Source organism: Urocitellus parryii, chromosome 1, assembly GCF_045843805.1.
Source record: "Urocitellus parryii isolate mUroPar1 chromosome 1, mUroPar1.hap1, whole genome shotgun sequence".
Taxonomy (NCBI): domain Eukaryota; kingdom Metazoa; phylum Chordata; class Mammalia; order Rodentia; family Sciuridae; genus Urocitellus; species Urocitellus parryii.
Genome location: NC_135531.1, coordinates 126,971,443 through 126,986,672, shown reverse-complemented (window position 1 = coordinate 126,986,672; position 15,230 = coordinate 126,971,443). Strand labels below are relative to the sequence as shown.

Here is a 15,230-nt window from a genome sequence, read left to right as displayed (position 1 = left end):
CATAGTTGCTTCACTGTAAATGATTTTGAGGGTGGAATTCTTGGATTGTTTTCTGTCTTGTAAGCCCTTGACATTGTACTGGTACCTGTGTGCTTACAGACTCCCTGACATGGGAAAGGACGGCTCAGCCTCCCACTGAAATGCAGGTTGGCTGCATTTATTCTGCATGTTCCTAGAATGAGGAAATGATATGACAATAAACAGAAATGCCCTTGCTGAAGAGAGAAGGGAAGCTGGTGTTTATCTGGTCAGGTGGTTTAGATTAGCTGTGATGCGGCTCTGTATTATGTTACTTTAAATCATTGTGTCCCAACAGGACATAAATTATGAAGATTGTTACAGTATGTTACATCCTATGTAAGATCAACAAATTGGAATAATTTTTTTATAGGAAAATCACAGTGCTTTTGGCAAGGCTATTGAAGCCTTTAATTTGACTTGAGTATTTCTCAAATATTATTGCCTAATATATAAAGTATGATTTGCATAAGGTATGAAATAATAAACTTTTAAAAACAAAAGGGAAGAATTTCTCTGTAGCAACTGCATGACATGGCAGAGCACTCCCACTCCATCATATGGTTTTTGCCCCAGTGTTTCGGAGCTGGTTGCATTACAACCGTTGGCTGTGGCGAGACGTGAAGGAGCTCTGCCGTCTTGGTGCCGAGATGGAGCACTGCTGCGTGCAGCCTGCGCCAGCCTCACCTGCCTGGAGAAAGGGACTACTGTGTGGGGACCCGAGTAGGAGTCTGCTCTGAGGAGGAGAGCACACGTTCTTTACATACAATCAGAAAATCAATTTTTTTTTCTTTCAGGATAGTAATTATAAAACAAAGCAAAACAAAACCAAAACTTAAAAAATAAATAAATAAAAATAAAAACAAAAAACAACCCCCATAGATCAACAGCCAAAATTAAGCTAATTTATGGGAACCTTGAAAAAGAATGGACTTAACCAACTTTTCCTATGTTTTCTCCATTATTTGTCATTTTCTGAGTAATTAGTATTATCTGTGAATTTTTGGCAGACTTATAATTTCTCATTTGTATTTAGGATGCAGCTAAATTCATTTGGCCACACAGAACAAATTTTCTAGATTAAAAAAATGGCACGAAATTGCTTTGTGTCTGATTCAAGCAAATGGGAACCTGTTTAGAATCTCTTTGTGGCACATTTTCTGTGCACAGCACTCTGCATTTTTATGAGGCCTCCTTACACCCCACAGTGAAGTTCAGAAGTAGTCTCAGATTTACAGAGACTAGTAGAGGTGAGAGAGGTCTGGGATTTGCTCAATGCCATGGATCTGGACGTGGCTGAAGTTAGAAATTTTCAGGATACAATGAAACCACCCACCAGACTTGCAAGTCTTTGATACCAAAAATAGAGTTGAGTGCTAAGCTTACTTGACTCTCTATGCGGCCTTAAGCCCTGAGATCTTTCTTTAATTATTTAGTAATACCATTTAAAACATAAAAACAAAAAAGTCCCTTCTTTCAATCTTTAAGGGTAAAAATTTAACTCTCCTTAAGCCTCCTCCTCGTAACAGGTTGTGATAAATTCTGAATATATTTGTGGTTTGCTTTAGCTCAGTGTCTGAAGACAGGTTCAGGGACCTTTCCAAGTTCACAACCTGTGAGTGCACTTTGAAACCAAAACAGATAACTTACGAGATGGTCTCTTTCCTGGGCTGCTTTTTGCTGGGCACAGTTTTCTGAAATGTGTCTCTGGCAGGCTTTTCTCTTCCAGGATGCTTTGCCACCGTCTTTCACTGGAGGTCCTCTGTGGAGTTATCAGGATGTCCAACCGGGCTCCAACATTGGGGTGATGTATTTTCTTACAGAGAATATTGGCAAATGTTGCAGCAACCGTGCTTAAAAACTCTTAAAAGGGGAATGGATTCCCAGCTTATGATTCAGTAAAAGAGAGGATAAATACAGATTCGTTGATGTTTCGAAGACTTCTTTGTACTGTCAGCTCTTTTGTGATTTGAAGTGGGATGATACTCTATTTTACAAAATGTGTTCTATTTGTAGAAAATGTATTTACTGTATAATTAAGCCAAAATAGGTGTTCCTTTGGTTCTTTAAAATATTTTTGAGCCCCTCACCCTTTCCCACATGATGGGGAGTAGGTGTTCTGACTGCCCTGAGACCTTGTTTTTTTTCCTCTACCCTCTTGATTATCATTACAGAATCTTGACTTTCAGTTTAACCTGTCCCAATGGAATGGAAGCCTTTTTGCCCTTTCTCTCTCTCTGTTTAAAAGTGGATGCACTAAGATTCTTTTCAGTATGATAACAGGGAAAGACAGTTTCGTGTCAGATATAAACTGGAATTACATGATGTTAGTAGTAGTTGTGTCTCTTGAAAGGAGCCAGTTGATTATAAAGAAGAAAAGCTAGTAAGCAGACTGCCATTTTGCATATCATTCAATTTTTAAAGATGTGTTTGGTCAGATACTCGGTATTCTCTTGGCTTAGATACTTGGAGTAGAAACCTAGGGATATTTTTCTGTATGAAGTTGAATTTTTATAAACTTTATAGTGATGAAAATACCAAGGAACTTAAAAAAGGGATTGCTAAACCAAAACAAAAAAAACTTCGGTAGTATTTGAATTACTTCTCACCTCATGAGACCCTGAAAGCTAACGAATGGGATTATCAGCAGGTTAGGGAAGAAAGCCTTGATCAGGCCGTGGGTTGGTGATAAAGAGCAGTCCCCGTGCCCAGTGTGACCAGCAAGGCTTCAGAGGCTATTTTGGTGTCAGGTAACTCCAGTAAGTGGCTTCTCTGGTGGATTCCTCTTGGGGGCGGTTTTGAAACCAGTGTTTTGGTCTGTATTAGAGGGAAAGAGTGAAATGTGCTGATTCAAAGGGAGGAAAATTGAAGGATTGTGAGAAATCCAAGAAGCAGATAATCGGACTGGGCAGTTGATCTGCCCAGTAGTAGCCGATGAAGATACAGGCGAATGTAATTTAAACTTACGTTCAGAGGAATTCGGAAATGAGTAGTGTCTTTCAGGGAAAAAAATCATCTTGGCCAGAATGTTTTTGGCACACATTAGCTGTGTTGAAATCTATCTAGTTGGAGAATTTTCACTAAAAATGGAAAAGAAAGGGCCCTTAGGTAACATTGTGTGTAGAGATGCTTTATGTTGGTTAAACTCTGTTGCCTGCACAAGGTGGACTTAAATTAGTAGAACCCTGTCAAAGGGGAGCCTTCCTAGCTGGGAACTCAAGAAGAATTTACTAATGTAATGATACATCCTAATTCTACAAAGGAAAACTGTTTTGTGCCTTGCTTTTTCATGTAATGGTATATATTGAAGATGTATCATGTCAAGAGCTGCCTTATTTTGCTAATTGGCTGTTTAGGACATTATGGCAATTATGAGAAATGGTGACTTAAGAACTTTTTAAAAAGGTTCTAAGATGTTATGATCTGTGAACACGGTGTTTGAAGGAAAAGTTTAGAAGTGTGCATACCATCTCGCAGGTGGTGTACTTGATTCCACTAGCTGAGGGGGAACTAATTTAACCCGAGGCATGGTAGACCATGCTTGTCTTACAGTGGCTTGTGCACATTTTCTCTGATCCCTGGGAAAGCCAGGTCAGTTTTAGAGTTGGATGTTCTTGGCCTGAATTACTGGAATGGTGAGCTCTGTAGTGGATCCAGTTGAGGTCTGGTAAACTAGTAGCCCAGCATTGGTGGGTTGTGTCTGCTCCCAGACACACACAATAGACGGCCCAGGCAGTGGTCCTCAGGACAGGCCTTTAGTCCTGCTTCCTCAGGGAGATAGGGCCACCTGCTGACACCCACTCAGAGAAACAATTCTAGAGATGCTTTTGGTTTCCTCAGCCTTGCAAAGGTGAATTATTATTATTATATTTTTGCCTTCAGTTTGGTCTGCTAGGTTTGAATGGGATTCTTCTTTTCTGGCCACAGACATATGTTGAAGTCTTGTTGATGATGACACTAACATGAACTGAATATCACCAGAGTGCCAGGAGTACTGTAAGGGGTGTTACATGAATTACATATGAGGAAACTGAAGCTTGTTTAAAAGGTCGAGTAACTTCTGAGATCACATAGCTAGTGATAGTGGAGCTAGGAGTTAAACCCAGGTCTCTGATTCTGAAGTCTCTGCAGTTGACCTCTGGGCTCAAAATATGGCTCAGTGTCGGAGGGGGGAAACAAAAACATGGATGAAATACATCTTTGGCTGGATCTGTTCCTAACAATTCTAGTTGAGAATATTCTCGTGTTGCCTGCAAATTAAGATCTGATGTTTCCTTTGTAGTGGCTGAAACAGTGAATAGTGTTTTTCATGTGAAAGTCATGGTGAGACATGTAATCATGTTTTGGGGGCAAAGATTGCTTTTCCTCAGTACACCAAGCAATGTTTATGTGATTGATAAGTCACCAACACCAAGGGAAGGTCCTGTCCTGTGACATGTGCGTGCTTGGCAATGATCTTGCCTTGCATTTTGCTTAATAATTTTCATTATTTTTAATTAAAGTTGAAGAAGTGCAGACTCTAGCTGAAATTAAGGTAGGTTGTGTTGCCGGAATCTGGTAATTACTTTAATTGATCACAAGATAGTTTCCTTGATCACCAATTAGAGTAAATTGCCGATCATGTTTCAAGACGTGAAGAAATGCCCAAACTGATTTATGTAATAGTGTTTTCATTTCTAATCAGACATAAATATCATTTCCTTCCATAGCAATTGTGTTTTTTAAAAGAAGGGTTATAGGCCTACAAACATAGAGGTGATTCATAAACAATAGAGTTCTAATTCATTGAATTAGTAAAGGAAGTATTTAGAGGCTTAATGGAGATTGTACTGGGGAAATTACTTTGGAGTAGCTGGTGCTCATTTTCTTAGTGGGAGATATGTTCTTTTTTAGTACATAATTAAAATAGTCTATAATCAAAATATAAAAGGCAGCTGATTTAAAGAACATATATCAAAGAGAATTGCTCTGAGTAATGAAAGATTCGTATTGTAAATATGTGCTAGACATTAAGTCTTAGAACTTTAATAAATCATACATGTTATTTGGACTCAAGCTGTATTTTAAATTCAGGGTGCTGTTAAACATTTCACAGACTGATACAGGATTTTTGTTTTGGTTTTGTGCATCTGATAGTCTTTCATAGTTCCATGGAATAAAATGAAACAAAAGGAACTTTAAGAAAAATTAAAGTTCCCAAAGAATACTTGATTTGGGGTTCATGGAAAAATCTTTAATTGCTGATGGTTTGGAGATTTCCAAATGACAAACTTCATTGGCCCAATTTACTGTGATTGTAATGCTTACATTCCTGAAAATGGCAGAGTGACTTAAAAAGTCATACTTCATCATGCATTCATTGACTTGTTCATAAAATGTTTGTAATTTGCAATAGAGGAAAGACTGAAACTATTATCAGCCATTATATGTTATTTGTTGGCCATATGTTTGTTTGAAATGGCCGTGGCTCAACAGAACATGGCTCATAGACAAACTATGCTGTAAATTGGCACTAAAAACCCACCTAAACAGGTAGGCATATGTTAAGAAGTTAACATGAGCCAAAATATTTTAATATGAACCATATTACATACATTGTAGGATCCTGATTCTCTTTGCAGCGGGAACTTCATTTGCATGGCTTGTTCATTTTCTCCCCAAACTAACTAATTTTTAAAAATAGGTCATCTACATACAAATTCCAAAGGCACCAAGTGTATAGTAGGTCAGTTCTTATTCCTGATTATCACCCAGTTCCCACCATTCACTGCTACCTCCATCATTCTTGCATGTTGTTCCAGAGATTTTCTTTTCTTTTGTAGGCAATTCATAGACTGTTGTTATGCACTTTTTTTTTTCTTTTAGAAGCTTATCTTGGAGGTGTTTCCATGTCAGATGATAATATCCTCATTTTGCTTAATGGCTGCATAGTATTCCAGTGTAATCTGTAATAATCTGTTTAATTATTTCCCTGTTTTAAGTCTATAGCTATAACATGCAGTACTGCAGTGACTCATTGTGTATGAGTGTGTCTGCAGCACAGAGTCTACAGGCCTGTTTGGTCTAAAAGCTTGGTTATTTTTTTTCCCTAAGGGTATGGACCCCCTCCCCGCCCCCTGCTTTTTGGCATTGGGAATTGAACTCAGGAGTGCTCTACCACTGTGCTGCATCTCCAGTCCCTTTTTAATTTTTATTTTTGACACAGGGTCTTGCTAAATTGCTGGGGCTGACCTCAAACTTGTGATTCCTCTTGAACTTTTCATCAGCCTGGAGTTGCTAGGATTTTAAGTCTGTGACACCAGGCCTGATGGGTGTGGACATTTTAAATTGTTATAGATATTGTCAGGTTGACTTCCATGGCATTTCATTTTATATTCACCAGCCATCTCTGAGAGTGCCTTTTCTTTTATATCTTCACCAACAAAGTATTATCAAACTTTTTTATCTTGGCCAAACTAATAGATTTAATATAATTTTGATTTGTGTCTTATGAATGAGATTTGAGCAGTTTCTATGGTTCAGAACCATTCATATTTCTTTATTGTTATCTATGCCCTTTGCAAATTAAAAAATAATGGGTGGTTTGTCTCTTATGCATGGGCAGGAGTTCTTTTATCCTAAGAAAATATGACCTGCAAGCGCACTGTTTGTCTTTTGGTTTTGTTGCCTGGTTGTTATTGCTGTGTAGAGAAATATTCTTAATGTAGCAACATTTATCTAGTTTTTAGTAGTGGTTAAAATTTTCTGCTTACAGGATTTGTACATTTCTTGTTTATTTCTAAGTAATTTTTCGGTATCATTTTAAATGGAATCTTTTCTTCCAATATATTTTCTAATCAGTTGTTGTTTGTTCAAGAATACTGTTGACATTTTTGGTTCTATTTATTTATTTATTTTTGGTACTGGGGATTGAACTCAGGGGTACTCGACCTCTGACCCACATCCCCAGCCTCATTTTGTATTTTGTTTAGAGAGAGGGTCTTACTGAGTTGTTTAGGGCCTTGCTAAGTTGCTGAGCTGGCTATTAACTCTTGATCTTCCTGCCTCAGCCTCCTGAGTCACTGGGATTACGGGCGTGCAACCACTGTGCCCTGCTGGTTGTACTCTTCATTGAGATTTCTTTTAATGTTTTTCTATCAATAATGATGCTACCTTGGACTGAGAATATATTCTGTCACATTATGGAAGGGTCCACTTATCCCTATCATTAAAAGTTTTTTTATTTATGTATTTATTTTTTTAATTTATTTTTTTTAATATTTATTTTCTAGTTCTCGGCGGACACAACATCTTTGTTGGTATGTGGTACTGAGGATTGAACCCGGGCCACACGCATGCGAGGCAAGCGCGCTACCGCTTGAGCCACATCCCCAGCCCTATGTATTTATTTTTGAGATGGAAAAATCTGTGTTGCCCAGGCTGGCCACAAACTCCTAGGTTCTAGTGGTCTTCCTGCCTCATCCTTCTCAGCTCCCTGAGACTATAAGCTCATGCCACCACACTCAACTTTTGAGAATTTTAAAAAATAACAGATATTATTAAATTTATCAATCATTTTTTTTTCAGAATTTATGAAAATCATATGATTTTTGCCTTGACTTCACTGTGGTAAATTATGTTAATGTATTTTCTAATATTGAGCCATCCTTGCATTCTTAGAATAAATCTTACTTGATCATGTTCTTTTGTTCTCTTATTATGTTATTAGGTTTTATTTGTTAGGATTTTTACTAATATATTAAAACTCTGCAGTTTCATTATATAAGCTATCTTTATGGGATCATGGAGACAGTATTAGGTTGGACTATAAAAATAATTTGGGATTATTTCTTTTACTATGCTCTGGATAGTTTAATTGATGTTAGAATGAAATATTCCTTGAAGGTTAGAATTCTTTTTGATTCAAAGAATCTGGATTTCTGAAATGATCTGGATCTGTTCTTATTTTATTTATTTATTTTTTTGGTGTCACTCTTAGACATATTTCTTTTTATTGTTTAGATTTTTTTTTTTTCTAATCTGGGATTTTTTTTTTTTTTTGTACCAGAGATTGAACCAAGGGATGCACTTTACCCCTGAGCCACATCCCCAGCCCTTTTATTTATTTAATTTTTGAGACAGGGTCTCTTTAAGTTATTTAGGGCCTTAATAAATTGATGAGGCTGGCTTTGAACTTGTGATCCTCCTGCCTCAACTTCCAGAGTTGCCAGGACTACAGGCCTGAGCCACTGTGCCTGGCTTGACCCAAGAGTTTTAAAAGAAGGATTTGAAAAAATTTCCAGGTAGTGTTTTTTTTTTTTATTGCTTTACATATGAATTTTCTTTTTAATTTATTGCAGATTGTTGTCAGTATTCTTTCTACTTTTACAATTGATTGAGATATTTTCTTTGTGGGCTAAGTATGTTTGATTTCTGTGGATTTTCAGTGGGTACTTTAAAAGCTGTGTTCTCAGTTTTTAGAGTTTAAAATATACCAATAGTTCTATCTTTTATTATTTATTATTCAAGTAGTTCATATCCTTACCTTTTTGTTTCTTAATCTGTAATAGGTTAAAGACAGAAATTAAAGTCACCAACAGTAAGTGTTTATATTTGTCCTACATTTTGTATAGTTTCTGTCTCATTATTTTGATCCTGTGTTATTTGAGGTGTAAACATTCATAATTATTCAATCTTCATTTTGGATATACATTATAAATATTAATTGCCCTTCTTTTGTAATTTTTAGTGTTTTATCCTAAATCAGCCTATCCAATATTATTTTTTCCATGACTTTTTAAAATTAGAGCATTATAATTATAAACTTTGGTTCGTTTTAACAAAATAACACATGCAAGGAATTTGACTTAATTTCCTATTACCTCACTTTTCCTTCCCTCCTTCCTCCCTCCATTCTTTCTCCTCTTCTCTGATCTTCCTTTCACTCCTTTATTTATTTATTTTGGTGCTGGGGATTAAACCCAGATGGCACTTTACTACTGAGATACATTTCCAGCCCTTTTTATTTTTTTTGAGATAGGATCTCGCTAAGTTGCTTATAGCCTTGGTAAGTTGCTGAGGCTGATCTTGAACTTGCTCTCTCTCCTGTCTCAGCCTCCTGAGTTGCTGGGATTATAGGCATGCGCCACTGCCCACAGCTCTTTATTTATTTATTTACTAAATATTTATTTATTTAGTTGTAGTTGGGCACAATACCTTTATTTTATTTACTTATTTTAATGTGATGTTGAGGATCGAACTCAAGGCCTTGCACGTGGTAGGCGAGTGCTCTACTGCTGAGCCACAACCCCAGCCCTCTTTATTTATTTTTGATTGGTATTTTCTATATATACATACAAGGAGAAGTTCTTTTGGTACATTTATATATTTATGTAACATGCTATTGTTAAATGCATTCCATATTTCTACCCCTTTCCCTTTTTTCCCTTCCTTTCTGTCTTTGTCTTCTACTCTACTGATATACCTTATATTTTCATGATATCCAGTCTCCTCCCTTGCCACCTTCTTTCCCTTATTTTGCTCTAGCTTCCACATATGAGAGAAAACAGCTCTTGATTTTCTGAGTCTGGCGTATTTCACTTAGCATAATTTTCTCCTTCTCCCTTCATTTACCAGCAAATGCCATTATTTCCTTTTTCTTTATGGCTAAGTGTAACTCCTTTAACTGTGTGTAAATACCATATTTTTTTAAATTTTGTTTTTGTACTTGTTCATGTGCTTTTATTTTCAGTGATTGAACTTTGCTTTGTGATCCAGTATGAAAGTTTTTTCTTATTTTAATTTTCTGGATTTAGTCTCTTTACATTGTTGATTAGACAGACATTTGGTCTAAAAAACATAACAGAACCAACATACTTTTTCTTCCTTATTTTAAATCATATCATCTATATATGATTTTTGTTATGTTTTAAAATTTTCTTATTTGTTTTCCTTTACTTTGTTGGGAATGTTTATTTTTATTTTATTATTGTGGGTACTGTTATAATTTTACATAAAATTTTTAGTCCTCTGTTTCTTTAGATAGCATTCCCATTACGCAATTTCAGAATTATGCTTCTACTCTATCCTACTTTACTATTTAATTTTAGTTTGTATTATTTTTTAGTTCTAGTGCTTATGTTTTATAACCTTCAATATACTTATTTCTCTAACACTGAATCTTGTGTTACTTAAAAATTTTGTTTTACTCTCATTTGTCTTTCTCATTGCTTTCCCCTTTTCTTTGAACCCCTTAAATTGTTTATACCATTTATGTTTTATTCTGTAACTTTAATCCCCACAATTCTGTTAAATGGATTCCTGAAGCTGAATGAATATATTATTTACTGCCAATGCCTTTGGTACAGTTTTCCCATTCATCTCTTACAGTTCATCATTTAATAGTTTTCTCAAGATGGGTGAATGGGAAATTCCCTCAAGTTCATTTCTAAAATGTCTATTGTATTTAGTTTCTGAAGAACAGTTTAGCTGGGTATAAAATTTTGTTTGCACTTTCATTTTCTAAAATGTCTTTGTGATTATTATTTCTCTGACTTCTAATGTTGAATGTTGGTATACAGAAGTTGAGGTCAGCAGATCCTTTTCATCCTTACACATGAATTAATCTTTTTGACTAGATGCCAAAAAGATGTTTAAAAATTTTTAAGTTCACTAACTTTCCTAGGATGGGTAGAACTGGTTAAATTTTTACAATTTATGGATTTAAATCTCTTATTTCTGGAAAAATTTAAAATTCTATCTCCATGTTTTTCCTGTTCCTTTTTTTTTTTTTTTTTATACTGGGGGCTGACCCCAGGTGCACTTAATCACAGAGCCACATCCCCAGCCCTTTTTATTTTTAGTTATTTTGAGACAGGGTCTTGCTAAGTTGCCTAGAGCCTCACTAAGTTGCTGAGGCTGGCTTTGAACTCGCAATCATCCTGCCTCAGCCTCCTGAGTTGCTGGGATTACAGGTGAGTGTGCTGCACCTGGCTGTTCCATCTTTTTTTGTTTTATTGTGATAATTAACTCTTGTTAGTTCTCCTTTATTTTCCTCGTATATTTATTTTTGTGTAATCTTCTAAACTCTTGTTGATTTCTATTTCATTTTTGCCCACTTTCTTGGTCCTGTCGTATAAGTCTCTTACTGAGTTGTTGGTGGTATCTTTTCTGCCTTGAGCTATTTACAGCTTTCTTTGATGCCGTGGTTTTAGAGGCCTACACTTTTAGCTCAAGACCTTTTGCTTCCAACTGGAATCCTTGCCAGTAAATAGCTATGCTGTAAAAAGAAATCTTCTAAAGGGACAGATGCCTTTCATCATTCGTTGAGTGTTTGGTCATGTTTCTTCATTGTATTTCAGATAATTAAAATTCCCTTTTGAATTTTTTCTTTTTTCCTCTCTTATCTACTCATCTAAGTTCCTTATGTAGTCATTCTTATAATTTGAATGTGTATTTTTAAAAAAAAATATTTATTTTTTTAGTTGTAGTTGGATACAATACCTTTATTTATTTATTTTTATGTGATGCTGAGGATCGAACCCAGGGCCCTGCATTTGCTAGGCGAACACTCTACCGCTGAGCCACAGTCCCAGCCCGAACATGTATTCTTATGGATGTTTTAAATTTGTAGTTTTAAAAATAAATAAATAAATTTTGGAAATTTTTGGTTCTTTTATGTAGAAGGAAGATTATGGAATTGTCTCTTTGCCCACAAAGCAGATTGAGTATTCTTCCCAGAAGGAAGAATTATGACTATGTCCTATACAATGGCTTATCAGGCTTGTGATACTTTCTATCAGTTGAAGAGAAATATGCAAAACTGAGGAAAACACAAGTTTGAATAGTCTTTATTTTTTTTCTTCTGAGGGTTTTATTGGTCCCTCTATAACCTGAAGAGAAAGCCATGCTCACAGCCAAAGTATGACACCCAGGGTTTTTATTGTCTTTGCAGTCTCGTCTTCACAGGAGTGAAGACAACCCATGTCTGTGCAGAACAACTATAAACCCCATGCTTCCTGTGTCATGGGTCCAGGGGTAGCAGGTGACAGATTCACAGTTGGTACATTCAACAGCCTGGTAGGCCTTTTCTTTAGGGTCTGTCAGGATAGCTGCACCCCAACAAGCAATGCTGATGCCGATGACCATGTGCTGGGTGTAGCCCAGCTTCAGGGTGTCCACGCCACCAAGTACACGGATGGGCCTGTGGCCCCGAGAGAACCAGGCAACTCCAGCAGTTATTAAACAAGGGAGCTTCTGATGGGAAGTTGGGCTCTCTGGATGTACCTGGGGGTGTGGAGTTGGCTGGGGGAGGTGACCTTCCTAGGCTGCAGAAGCTGGGACAATGAAGAACCCATGTTCTGGAACTTGGACCAGCCCTAACAAAACTTTGGTTCTTGAATGGTCTTTAGATGTGTGCTTTTAAAATATTTATATAGAGTTAAAGATTTGAAGATAGTCAAAGATTTGAAGAGCACTTCTGACCATGTCCAGGAAATTTTTGGTTCTTTTATGTATCCATTTGGCTCTTAGGAAGTGGTTAGGGATTCTAGGCATGTTTTTAGTTAGGTTTTTGTTGCTGTGACCAAAATACTGACAAGAGCAACTTACAGGAGGACATGTTTATTTGGGGCTCACTAATTCAGAGGTCTCGGTCCATAGACAGCTGAATCCATTCCTTGGGGCTCCAGTTGAAGCAGCACATCATGGAGGAGTGCTCAGTGGAGGAAAGCTGCTCAGTTCATGGCTGGGCCAGGAAGGGGGGGTGGGAGAGGGAACCCAGTGAAGGGGGCCCAGGGAAGATGCACCCTCAGGGGTGTGCCCTTGGTGACTGACTTCCTCCAGCCACAGCCCTCCTGCCTACAGTTACCACCCTGTCAGTCCATTCAAATGAGGAATGGATTAAAGGAAAGGTCACACTTCTAATCCAGTCACTTCACCTCTGAACATTCCTTCATCGACACAGGAGCTTTTGAGGGACACCTCACATCCAAATCGTAACAAGGCATCACTTTGGACCTTTTAGGATGACATGGCTCAAAGAAATTATGACCACAGGGCTTAAGAAGTTGAGCAGTGACAGACTGTGTCCACATAATTTCTTGCCATTAAGCTTATTTCCCCAGACATTGTGCGATCCATATACGTATGGGGGTCTCTGTGACAAATGGGAAAAGAAGGGCCATTCTTCTCAGAAACAACTGAATCTTAGATTCTCAGGCCTGTGGAAAACTTTTTACCCCTCATTGTGTTTTGTCAAGTTTATCTTATTCAGCTTGACAGAAGCAGTAGAGGTATCAGTGTGTGCCGTTGTTGATATCTTATTCTATGCCAAATGCTTGCTAAGTGCCTGTATGTACCCATATAATTTTTTATTAAAATGGTTACATGAGTTATTATTATTTCCATTTTAATAATAAGAAAACAGACTTGAAGTTAGGTTACATGACAGTTAAATGGTAGAGTCAGTTTCAATCCAGGATTCCCAGGCCCCAAAGGACAGACCCTGAACAGCTGTATTGTCTCTATATACCTAAGGGGCATACTGCAGACTGATAAAAGAAAAAGCTTCTATCATGTAAATACAATTTATTAAAAAAATAACTCATCTAAAGAAGTACACATTGTATCTCTGCTAGTACTAAATAAGACACCTCCACTGCAGAAGAGAAATTTTCATTAACACCATTTAATACAGGTTAGCTTTGTTTGAATAATTAAAACAGACTTTCCCATCCTGCTTGTACCCTCCATAGAATCTGGAGAATCAGATTGTGGATTGAGAAGGGCTGGGAGAGTAAATGCTGTTTTTCCACGAATAATTCCATAAATGGTTAAGTGGGTTTTGCTTGAGCTTCCTTTTCCTAATGGGGAAAACATTCAGTTCTTAAATGTCAAAATGGAAATCTTTATCCCGAATAAAGAGATGGGAACTGTAACGAACAGTATAGAATTGTTTAAAATGGTAGTTTGTCTTCATAATAGCTGCTATTCTGACTGGAGTGAAATGATATCTTAGAGTAGTTTTGATTTGCATTTCTCTAATTGCTAGAGGTGATGAACATTTTTTCATATATCTGTTGATTGATTGTATATAATCTTCTGAGAAGTGTCTGTTCAGGTCCTTGGTGCTGGCGAGGATGTGGGGAAAAAGGCACACTCATACATTGCTGGTGGAACTGCAAATTGGTGTAGCCAATATGGAAAGTAGTAGGGAGATTCATTAGAAATCTGGGAATGGAACCACCATTTGACCCAACTATCCCTCTCCTCAGTCTAAACCCAAAGGACTTAAAATCAGCACACTACAGGGACACAGCCACATCAATGTTTATTGCAGCATAATTCACAATAGCTAAACTGTGGGGCCAACCTAGATGCTCTTCAGTAGATGAATGGATAAAAAAAGGTGTCATATATACACAATGGAATATTACTCATCAATAAAAGAGAATAAAATCATGGGCATTTGCAGGTAAATGGATGGAGTTGGAGAAGATAATGCTAAGTGAAGTTAGCCAATCCCCAAAAAAACAAATGCCGAATGTTTTCGGAGGTTGATATAAGGAGGTTGACTCATAGTGGGGTAGGGAGGGGGAGCATGGGAGGAATAGACAAACTCTAGATAGAGCAGAGAGGAGGGAGGGAAAGGGAGTAGGCAGGGGGTTAGCAAGGATGGTGGAATGTGACAGACATCACTATCCAAAGTACATGTATGAAGACATGAATTGGTGTCAACATACTTTATATATAACCAGAGATATAAAAAATTGTGCTGTATATGTGTAATAAGAATTGTAATACATTCCACTGTCATTTATTTTTTTAAAAAATCAATTAAAAAAAGAATTGTTTAAAATGGTATCAAACATACTCTTCCACTGTTAACTAGGAAATGTGCTCTTATGTCATTTGGTGATCCAAAAAACATTGCCCAACCACCAACATATTGGTTTTTCTGGATGGGGTAATGAAGTTAAATATTTATTTATGTGGGTGTAATGGGCACTGCCCTGTGAATTCCACTCTAACTTTGTAATTAATGTGCCATCGCCTTAACCTGACCAAGTATTTCTGCTTTCTGCACACAAGAGACAGACTTCTGCTATTGTTTGCAGTTACTCTCATAAAAATTTGAAAGCGAGAAGTTTGTCTTCTGCTTCATTTTTCTATGTTTCTGTGGTAAGACGACAGAACCCCAGAGGTTCAGACTTTGGCCTGTGGCTGGTTTTTAG

At 37.1% G+C, this 15,230-nt stretch overlaps 1 protein-coding gene across 3 annotated transcripts in view; it reads left to right on the top strand.

The window, feature by feature from the left end:
• The window catches only part of Pcbd2 (pterin-4 alpha-carbinolamine dehydratase 2), a 48,296-nt gene that overhangs the window by 30,912 nt on the left and 2,154 nt on the right, over positions 1 to 15,230 (top strand). The window lies entirely within an intron of this gene.